The 11,388-nt window shown below is 46.1% G+C and overlaps 2 non-coding genes across 2 annotated transcripts; one reads left to right on the top strand and one right to left on the bottom strand.

The window, feature by feature from the left end:
- Positions 1 to 517: 517 nt before the first annotated feature.
- LOC141089071 (small nucleolar RNA U3) lies at positions 518 to 735 on the top strand. Its single transcript, XR_012232166.1, has one exon. It is a non-coding gene; the product is annotated as a small nucleolar RNA U3 (small nucleolar RNA).
- Positions 736 to 10,408: 9,673 nt separating this feature from the next.
- Positions 10,409 to 10,626, bottom strand: LOC141088997 (small nucleolar RNA U3). The gene has a single exon (XR_012232123.1). It is a non-coding gene; the product is annotated as a small nucleolar RNA U3 (small nucleolar RNA).
- Between the last annotated feature and the right edge of the window lie 762 nt (positions 10,627 to 11,388).

Here is an 11,388-nt window from a genome sequence, read left to right as displayed (position 1 = left end):
AAGTAAAAGTGTAAAATATATAAATATATAGCTAGGACCAGAAATATTTGGACAGTGACAGAATCTTTGTGATCTCGCCTCTGCATGCCGCTATTACGGATATAAAATGGAATAACTGAGATGTTATTATCGATCACAGCATTTATAAGGTAGGAAGAGGGAGGAGGCTCCATATCCACTCTGATCGGTGCCATGGTGACGTGTCATCAGGACGACATCCGGGTCATCCGCATGGTGTGATGTGGGATAGTTCTCTCGTCTGCTCATTCACCCATGTGGCAAGACCTGATCTTCTAACATGTAGTGTAGGCGGAGCTACAGGCTCAGGGTGTTTCCCATTGGCTGGTTGCAGTGACATATGTAGATTAGAACCTGAGACCTCTGTGATCTAGAGGATTATGGATCTGTTATACAAGTATAGAAGCTTCTATAGGATCACTGTGTCAGGTGTGATGTCTCCCTAATGTTACACGCAGGGTCCTATCCCCCGGAGGGGCATCCCGGCCAGGAAGAGGTTAAGACTATACTTTCAGGGATCATTTCTATAGTGTGTGACTTGAGAAATGTGCTCTAAAGTGTCCAACCTTCCCAACCACGAGGAGGAGCTGTAGTGATCTCTCCTGAGCGTGAAGTGAGCTCTCAGTTCTGCTTCATTGCAGGGGCTGATTGCTGGTGATGATCGTTCTCCTTCTCTGTTACAGGGAGGGCGGAGGGGGAGATCACAAGCTGAGTGGGAGGGTTATAAAATAAGTAATTAAGAGTAGATGAAAGAGAGAACTCAACAGAATTGTTTCTATGAACAGTGGTTAAGGTACTCAATTAACATTCACCACACTGATTTGTTCAAATCCTCATACACTATACTGTAAGGGCATGTGCACACGCTGTGGATTTTGTAAAATCCGCAGATAAATCTGCAGGTCAAAAGACCTGCGGTTTTCATCTCCACAATGGAGGAGATGGCAAACTGCAGCGGAATCCGCAGAAAGAATTGACATGTCAATTCTTTCTGCGGTTTAGAAACCTCAGGAAAACCGCGCAGAAAAATCCGCACCATCTGCACAGCGGTTTTTAATATCCATAGGATATTATGGTACTGTACACTGCAGCAAAAACTGCTGCGAATCCGCAGCGTGTGCACACACCCTAACAGTCGGCTACTGCGGTTTTGATGCTGCATACATTTCTGAATGTGGTAAGGTGGCCTAATACACGGGAACTACAGCAAGCAGCAGCAGAAGAAAGGAGGCAATGAGAACGCGTGCGGCTGCTCACACCCCCTGCTCAATGCAGGATTTACTAAACCATCGCAGACAGATGTCTGTTCAGCCTCTGTTTAAAGACTTTCATTGAAGGAGAACTCACCACCTCTTGTGAAAAATGTATTTTTTTTCTTTTCTCTGTGAGTCACCCCAGGTCATGAACCCACAACCTTAACATTACCATTACACACAGATACTTTACGCTACTGAACCACAAGCGCTGATGATTAGCCACAGCCCAGACGACCTCTTCATGTTCGGTTTGTCTGAATGTGGGGACAGTGACGCCAGCACTGATTGGGTGTCAGGCACCATGTGTCATTCCATCACTTCACACCCCTGGGACCGCGAGTGCCGACACCACTGGATCAGCGCCAGCATCAGAGGTGAGTATACATTTTTTTATTTTACTGGGGTCAAACCTTTAGTTGAAGGGGTTGTCCTAGTAGTGGATAACCCCTTTACAGCTACAGTCACACTATCAGTATTTATAAGCCAAAACCAGGAGTGGGTCAGGCTAGTTTCACACTAGCGTTTATTTCCTGCAGCGCACGGCGCCGCTAAGCCCCACCCCTTGCCGGCTCCCTGCCCGCCCCTTCCGGTCATCGCCACCTTCTAGCGCACATGGACGCTTGCGATCTGCGCACCCTATCTTTAGCATAGGGTGCGCAGATCGTGCGCTGGCCGTGCGCTAGCAGGATTTTGGCGTGCACTGCGCACCTTTGAAGGTGCGCCTGTGTGTGCCGAGCGCAGCATGTTGCATTTCGGCGCGCTCGGCGCACCTTCAAAAGTGCGCAGCGCACGCCAAAATCCTGCTAGCGCACGGCCAGCGCACGATCTGCGCACCCTATGCTAAAGATAGGGTGCGCAGATCGCAAGCGCCCATGTGCGCTAGTAGGAGGCGATGACCGGAAGGGGCGGGCAGGGAGTCGGCAGGGGGCGGGGCTTAGCGGCGCCGTGCGCTGCAGGAAATAAACGCTAGTGTGAAACTAGCCTCAGAAATGCAGAATTAGTGCACGTGTTTCAAAGTCAGGGTAGAGGGAGGGAGAGATTGTGTATTAGGTAGGGAGAGGTTAAAGTGTTCTTCCAGTGTCCAGCTTAAAACGGCTCTTGTTACAAGCAAAGGAATATTTTTCCAGCACACAGAGTACTACCATTTAGGGTACCGTTACACCTAGCGATGCACCAGCGATCCCGACCAGCGATATGACGCGGTCAGAATCGCTGGTGCATCGCTAGGTGGTCGCTAGTGAGCTGCCAAACAGGCAGATCTCACCAGCGACATCGCTGGGGACGGGGATCGCTACTTACCTGTCAGACGAGGCGATCCTGCATCCTCCCACCCGGCTCCACGCGTCGCTCGTCGGCGCCACAGGAAGCTCAGCAGGAAGTGGCCGACGAGGAATGGTCCAGGAGCTTCTCGCGCGATCAGCGATAACCAGCGGGGGAGCCGGTCGGAGGTAAGTATCACATGCAGCAATATCGCTAGCAGTATCGCTGCAACGTCACAAAATCGGTGACTTTACAGCGATATTGCTAGCGATATCGCAGTGTGTAACGGGGGCTTTAGTGCTGCCTTTTTTTAAAGCACCGGTCTATTTTCCCAGCTGTTTTTGGGGTCAGAGCCTGGCTTCTGCTGTCCACATTAATCCACTTAAAAAGACATTTAGTGCCCTACACAAAGCAGTAGTCCAAACATTTCCTACTGCCTGCTACCAAGCAGGCACCAGGCCATTTTCAACACTATTTTGCCTGGTGTGCCGCCCCTGCGTTACACAAGCACGTGTTAATCTGAACTGTGCTCTCACCAACGCCGTAACCGGGAAGGTCCACCTAACAACAGAAACCAGGACAAGTTGTTGTGGACAGCGAGGATACATTTCTGTCACGGCACACTGGGTGACCCTGGAGGAGGGTGGGACAAAGTCGCAAACCGGAACATCACACATCCAACCACGCCAAGAAGAGCAGACCCAACTTCTGTCAGGGTTTCCGCCTCTTCATATTCCACTTCCTCTCTCCCCTCCTCCTCATCCTCTGCTGAAGTACCCTCCTCATCACTGCCAAGCTGGGACCTGTGCAGCAGCGCATTGGCAAAGCGACAACACGCTCTGCTGAAGCTGATCTGTTTAGGTCATCAACCACACACTGCAGCAGAGCTGTGGCAAGCTTTAAAAAATCAGACCGATCAGTGGCTCTCCGCCCTGCACCTCCGACCCGGTCTGGTTGTCTGCGATAATGGGCGTAACCTGGTGGCGGCTTTAAAGGTCGGCAAGCTGGTACACGTGCCATGTATAGCTCAAGTGCTGAACCTAGTTGGTCAGGAATTTCTGAAAAGTTACCCTGCCTTGCCGTACCTACTTGAGAAGGTGCGCCGTATTAGTGCCCATTTCTGCCATTTCGCTACCTATTTTGCTGGTCTTACAGTGCTCCAAAAGCGCTTGAATTTGACAAGTCACCCACTCATTTGCGACCTGCCAAGAGGTGGAACTCAACCTATCATATGATATCATAGCATTAGTGAGCAGCAGAGGGCAGTAGCTGAATACCAGCTTCAACATGCCCGTCAGACTGAGAGTCAGCCAACACACATAACATTAAACCAAAAAGGAGGCCAATAAAAGCTCATCCACCACAACAAATCATAAATCCAAAAAAAGAAGGGAACCAAGCGCAACAAGTAAAAATTGTATAATTTTATTGTATATACCAAAAGATAAATAAAATACAGAATATAATAATTCAATCAAGAGTTAAATACAAAAGGGTATCAGCGACACTTAGTATCACCACATGAGCAAGGAAAGCTTAACAGTTGGCAATATAAACATGATTGTATGTGTAAATAAACCTGATACAATGCACAAATACTCAGAAAAATTAATAAAATATGTGTTATAGCCCACCAAAAAGGTGAGACAAAAAATGTGTAACAAATGCAAGAAGTGACCGCCTTGTATGGAAGACACACAAATATCTATTTGAATCAAATAAAGTTCATTGTGCTAAATTATCACTATGAGGCAGAAAAATATTTATTCCTTTCAGAGGTCAAAAAAACTGCAAAAGTGCATAATTTAACGATACCAAATGAGGATCTATATGTATCTGTTTATCATTATCTGATATAAGTATATGGCTGCTGTCACATGTCTACAGATACTGAGGTAATCAAACATGAAGCACACATAATCCTCAAGTGAGGGTCCTGGATGTAACTACTGCCAGTAAAAGCAAACATATCCGTTTATGGTTTGCAAAGAATCAGATAACCGAAAAGGAACCACACATAAGTCTCAAGTGAAGGGCCTGAGTATAGCTGCTGACAGTGAAAACACTGAAGGGTAAATACATGCAATTCAATTAATCATGAAGCCAAGCCAAAAACCAACCTTGCTATCATGTGGAGAACGGGACCCCAACGCGCGTTTCGCTTCTTCCCCCCTCAGTATCTGTAGCCATGTTATAGGCGACTCACTACTAAGAGGCACGGAGGCAACTATCTGCAGGCCGGACATAACCGCACGAGAAGTATGCTGCCTCCCAGGAGCAAAAATCAAGGATGTGGCCAACAGGATACCAACTATGTTCAAATCCAAGGACGACTACCCTTTCCCACTGATACATGTAGGCACAAACGACACGGCAAGAAATGACCTACCAACTATCTGCGAAGACTTTGAAATTCTGGGGAAGAAAATAAAGGAACGGAACGTACAGGTTGTTTTCCCATCAATCCTCCCAGTCGATGGTCATGGCATCAGAAGATGGAATAGGATACTAGAGGTGAACAACTGGCTACGACGGTGGTGCAGGCAGCAAGGATTTGGATTCTTGGACCATGGCGTGAATTACCTCTACGATGGACTTCTCGCAAGAGATGGGATACACCTCACAAAACCTGGGAAACACACATTCGCCAGAAGACTTGCCACACTCATCAGGAGGGCTTTAAACTAGAAGAAGAGGGGATGGAAGGAAAAACAACAGACAAGAACATGCAGCAGAAGGACAAACTAATCAAGGATACTAGATGTGGTAAAGAGGACCCAAGACAGGGTACTCAGAATTAAGCAAAGAAAAATGAAGCAAAACTTCTTTCCTGCATGCTGACCAACGCAAGAAGCCTGACCAATAAGATTGAAGATCTGGAGTTGGTAATGTATGAGGAAAAATACGACATAGTAGGAATAACTGAGACATGGTTAGACAACAGCTAGGACTGGGCGGCTAACTTGCAAGGATATGATTTGTTTAGGAGGGATCGTAAAAAAAGGAAAGGGGGTGGAGTCTGTCTATATATATAAAGTCCACTTTAAAGCCCACACTAAGAGAAGATATACAAGAGGGAAATGAAGAGGTGGAGTCTCTATGGGTGGAGATACAAGGAGGGAAAAGTAATAAAATCCTCATAGGGGTTTGTTATAAGCCACCAAATATAACAGAAACCACTGAAAATGTATTATTGAAACAAATAGACAAAGCAGAAAATCACAATGAGGTGATTATTATGGGGGACTTCAACTACCCCGACATAGACTGGGAAACTAAAACCTGCGTATCTCAGAACGGAAACCAATTTCTGTCAGTGACCAAGGATAATTATCTGTCACAACTGGTGCAGGGCCCAACTAGAGGGACAGCCCTTCTGGACTTAATTTTAAGCAACAGGCCAGATAGAATAACAGAAGTACGAGTCGATGGGCACCTAGGGAACAGTGACCACAATATAATACAATTCCACTTGTCCTTCAGTAAGGTGCCCTGGAAGGGGGTTACAAAAACGCTGAATTTCAGGAAAGCAAAGTTTGATCAGCTTAGAGAGGACCTTCGCCGAATTGATTGGGACAATGTCCTCAAAAATAGGAGCACAGAAAATAAATGGGAAATACTTAAATCAGTTTTACACACCCACTGCGAGCTAGCGATATTGCTAGCGATATCGCTGCATGTGATACTTACCTCCGACCGGCTCCCCCGCTAGTTTTCGCTGATCACGCGAGAAGCTCCTGGACCATTCCGCGTGGAGCCGGGCGGGAGGATGCAGGATCGCCGCGTCTGACAGGTAAGTAGCGATCCCCGTCCCCAGCGATGTCGCTGGTGAGATCTGCCTGTGTGGCAGCTCACTAGCGACCACCTAGCGATGCACCAGCGATCCTGATTGCGTCATATCGTTGGTCGGGATCGCTGGTGCATCGCTAGGTGTAACGGTACCCTACCCAGGAAGAAGTGCAGAACCGCCTTAGTAAGATTAATAATTGACAAATCACCAGGCCCTGATGGCATTCACCCTCGGGTATTAAGGGAGTTAAGTAATGTGATAGACAGGCCTCTATTCCTTATATTTAAAGACTCTATAGAAACCGGGTCTGTTCCTTTTGATTGGTGGCAAGCAAATGCGGTACCAATATTCAAAAAGGGGTGTAAAAGGGAACCTGGAAACTATAGGCCGGTAAGCTTAACATCTGTTGTGGGTAAAATTTTTGAAGGGTTTCTAAGGGATACCATTATGGAATATCTCAATGTTAATAAATGTTTAACTCCATATCAACATGGATTTATGAAGGATCGCTCCTGTCAAACTAACCTGATCAGCTTCTATGAGGATGTAAGCTCTCAAATGGACCAAGGAGAATCATTGGATGTCATTTATCTCGACTTCTCTAAAGCATTTGACACTGTCCCACATAAAAGATTGGTAAGTAAGATGAAAACGCTTGGGCTAGGGGAAAATGTGTGTAGATGGGTAGGTAGCTGGCTTAGTGATAGAAAACAAAGAGTGGTTATTAATGGGGCATACTCAGATTGGGCCAGGGTTACTAGTGGGGTACCACAGGGTTCTGTATTGGGCCCCCTACTATTTAATATATTTATTAATGATCTAGTGGATGGCTTACACAGTAAAATATCAGTATTTGCAGATGATACAAAACTATGTAAGGTAGTTAACTTAACACAAAGGAGGACAGTTTGCAATTACAGACAGATTTGAGTAAATTGGAGAATTGGGCTGAAAAATGGCAAATGAGGTTTAACACAGATAAGTGTAAGCTTATGCACATGGGAAGGAGAAACAGATGCTACAATTACTTACTAAATGGGAAACTGCTGGGGAAATCAGACATGGAAAAACACTTAGGCATCTTAGTCAATAAGAAGCTAAATTGGAGTGCCCAGTGTCAGGCAGCTGCCACCAAAGCAAATAGGGTCATGGGATGCATTAGAAGAGGTCTGGGGACACGAGATGAAAACATAATTCTCCCTCTGTACAAAATCACTCGTCAGACCACACTTGGAGAATTGTGTGCAATTTTGGATGACGGTGCTCCAGAAAGACATTACTGAACTTGAAAGGGTTCAAAGGCGGGCTACTAAAATGATAAATGGAGTTGGATCACTAAAATACCCAGAAAGGTTATCAAAATTAGGTCTATTTACTCTAGAAAAGAGAAGACTTAGGGGAGACTTAATATATATGTACAAGTATATCAGAGGGCTATACAGACATCTCTCCAATGAACTGTTTGTACCAAGGACTGTGACAAGAACAAGGGGGCATTCTCTTCGTTTGGAGGAAAGACAATTTCTGCACCAGCATAGAAGAGGGTTCTTCACGGTAAGAGCAGTGAGGCTCTGGAATTCTCTTCCTGAGGAAGTGGTGATGGCCAACTCACTGAATGAATTTAAGAAAGGAATGGATGCTTTTCTTGTGAGTAACAGTATAGAAGGTTACGAATAACAGAAAATTATAGGTAGATGGTTGACCCAGCTTAGGGGAAGGAATTTTTTTCCCTATGGAGAAAATTGGCTTCTATTCTGTGGGTTTTTTGCCTTCCCCAGGATCAACAATGCAGAACAGCTGCACTAAAAATAGGCTGAACTAGATGGACATAAGGTCTTCCTTCAGCTTTCAATACTATGTTACTATGTTACTATGTGACAGCAGCCATATACTTATATCAGATAACGATAAACAGATACATATATTTCTTATAGATCCTCATCAGGTTTATTTACACATGCAATCATGTTTATATCGCCAACTGTTCAGCTTTTCTTGCTCATGTGGTGATACTAAGTGTCGCTGATACCCTTTTGTATTTAACTCTTGATTGAATTATTATATTCGGTATTTTATTTATCTTTTGGTATATACAATAAAATTATACAATTTTTACTTGTTGCTCTTGGTTCCACTCTTTTTTTGGATTTATCAACACACATAACAACTGTCGAGTTGGTGTGGATCGCTGACGTTTGTGAGGTTCTTGAGAACTTTGAGTACTGCACCAACCTCGTGAGCGGTGATCACTGATCAGGCTATTATCAGCGTACCCATCCCACTGCTGTGTCTCTTGAAACAATCACTGCATAATCTCAAAGATGAAGATTTGAGCATCCAGCATGTTGGTATGGAGCCAGATTTCACAATGGGTGATACTACCCAGTCCAGCCAAGATTCTGAGGCAATATTGGGTAATGAGGAGGAAGATGAGGAGGGAGAGGACTTGTTTTTCTGTGCTACCAAGGGGACTCCTAATGCTACATAGGGGACACCCAACCCAAGTTTCATGTCTGTGAAGCCTGGATGGACTGGAGAGGAGGCGGTGAGTCAGCGTGAGGAGAGGATGGGTACTGTTCCTACTGTTGGGGACACAGAATATTTGCCTTTTTGCAGCTTGGCTCATATGGCACAGTTCATGTGTAAGTGTCTGTGGCAAGACCCTCGCGTGACACACATTTTATCCAACAACTAATACTGATTTGCAACCTTTCTTGATCCATGGTACAAGGAAAAATGTCCTCTTCTTTCGGAGTCACCAAAGAGTTTTACAATGGAATCGTTCAAGAGGGCCATTGTAGATCAGTTGCTGAAAACATCACCCTCAGACAATGCTGGTGGCAGAGGTAGTGACTGTTTTCAACACCAAGGGATAATGGAGAGAGGCATGAACGCCAGGTCCAACAGAGGTGGGGGGGGGAATGTGCACAAATTGGGCAATTTTCAATAAACCAGCACAACAGCAAGAGCTATCTGTGCCTGCGACAATGCCAAGGAGGGAGAAGATGCAGAACATGGTCAAGGGGTACTTAAGTGACCATACATGCGTCCTTTCTGATCTTCAGCTCCCTTTAATTATTGAGAGTCCAAGCTGAACAGTTGGCCCCGACCTCTCATATGCCTTGGAGGTGCTGGCCTGCCTGACTACTAGTGTGATGTCAGAAGTGTGTTTTCAGTTCCGCAGGGTGAATCATCACTGATAGGCGCACAATACTCTACACTGAAAAGGCAGACACTTACTCTGATTAAATTCAGCAAATACTGGCTATCTCCATAGTTTGCAATCCCTCAAGATGACAGCAAGCCAACCTATATTCACCAAAAATGCCAATTCATGCTACTGCTGTTAACATCAACCTCACATTGTGACTGAGATAGGGGATACATTTTCATTAGAAAACTTGGTTTGGTAGTTGTTGTTGTGTATCTGTAAAAGTGGCGTAATACTGCGACAAACTTATTCCCAGAAACCATACATGAGTCGGAAATGCAGCAGGCATATTCTCCGGGCTCTTCCCATTCTGTTTCATCACTTTCCCATCCATTTCAGCCTTTTCCTCAGGCCCCAGACCCCTCTGTTGGGGCAAGTAGAAAATTACTCGCATGTCCCATTGACTTGCATTGTACTCGCTATTTGGAACAAATACACAATTTTTACAAAGCGCTTGTTATGAGTATAGCGATTACGAATGACATCACTAGTCATAACTTCGAGCACTTAGTGCTGAGCAGTCCTGGCCAGCCGATATTTATTTATTTACCTCACTTATTAATCCCACACAGCTCTACACACCTCACTGTCCCCATTGGGGATCACAATCTAGGTTCCCCATCATATGTCTTTAGTGTGGGAGGAAACCAGAGAATTCAGTGCTAACCATGCAGAGTGCTCTTATGTCTGGGGGACACCAATACCTGAGCAACTGAGCTGGCAAGTAACGCACATGGCAGAAGCCCACCATACAGAGCTGAAGAGGGCGCCACTACTCACAAACAGCCACAGCTGAACACAGAGAAGACACCACTGAGAGCAGCAAACTGAGCTTAAAACTTTCTAATATTAACTCGACAAAATAAAACCCCCACCACTCAGCTTGTGATCTCCCCCTCCACCCTCTCTGTAACAGAGAAGGAGAACGATCATCACCAGCAATCAGCCTCTGCAATGAAGCAGAACTGAGAGCTCACTTCACGCTCAGGAGAGATCACTACAGCTCCTCCTCGTGGTTGGGAAGGTTGGACACTTTAGAGCACATTTCTCAAGTCACACACTATAGAAATGATCCCTGAAAGTATAGTCTTAACCTCTTCCTGGCCGGGATGCCCCTCCAGGGGACAGGACCCTGCATGTAACATTAGGGAGACATCACAGGACGTGACTGCTAATGACCCTGTGATCTGTGATCCATGGCGGGTGATCAGAGCCGTGACTGCAGGGTGACTAGAAGCTTCTATACTTGTATCCGAGCTGGGAAACCTCACACCCATAATGCATCTGCTCTCCTCTCTACATTAGCATACGTCAATTCAAGCAGCCAGTGGGAGACAAGTTCCCCTCTGATGCTCCGCCCATTCCCCTGCACGGATCAGGTGATTGCCTGCACAGGCTGCCCTTCCCCCGCCCACATTTCCTGTTCTCTGCACCCCTGCATGGTAGACAGTAGAGACAAGCATGGCATACAGGACGGAAGTACAGGACCGGTCAGGGGACATTGGTCAGGGCTGGTGACAGACACAATCGCCTCCTAGTCAACATTTATTCCTGTGCTAGCCGCATTGTGCTGCACATTCCTTGTATTCTGTAGGCAGCGACTGAACTCAATGCTCAAACAGCAAGAAAGCCCCCCTGCCCGGACCCCCACACTGAGCCGCAGCTCCGGCATGGAGGACTGTCACAGCATGGCCAGGCGGATGTGTCATTAGAGCCTCACAGGCTCCCATACTCCAGCATCACTGCTCACACGTGGCATTCTGCAGCCTAGAAAAGCCATATACCAGCCTCTGTGGGGACAGACACAAGGCTGCTGCCATTCAGAGTCCTGGGAAAGCTGGATACATGGGGGA

Source organism: Dendrobates tinctorius, unplaced genomic scaffold, assembly GCF_039654945.1.
Source record: "Dendrobates tinctorius isolate UK_male_01 unplaced genomic scaffold, ASM3965494v1 ptg000007l, whole genome shotgun sequence".
Classification (NCBI taxonomy): domain Eukaryota; kingdom Metazoa; phylum Chordata; class Amphibia; order Anura; family Dendrobatidae; genus Dendrobates; species Dendrobates tinctorius.
Note: the sequence above shows the minus strand (reverse complement) of the source record. Positions and strands in the feature narration are given on the sequence as shown.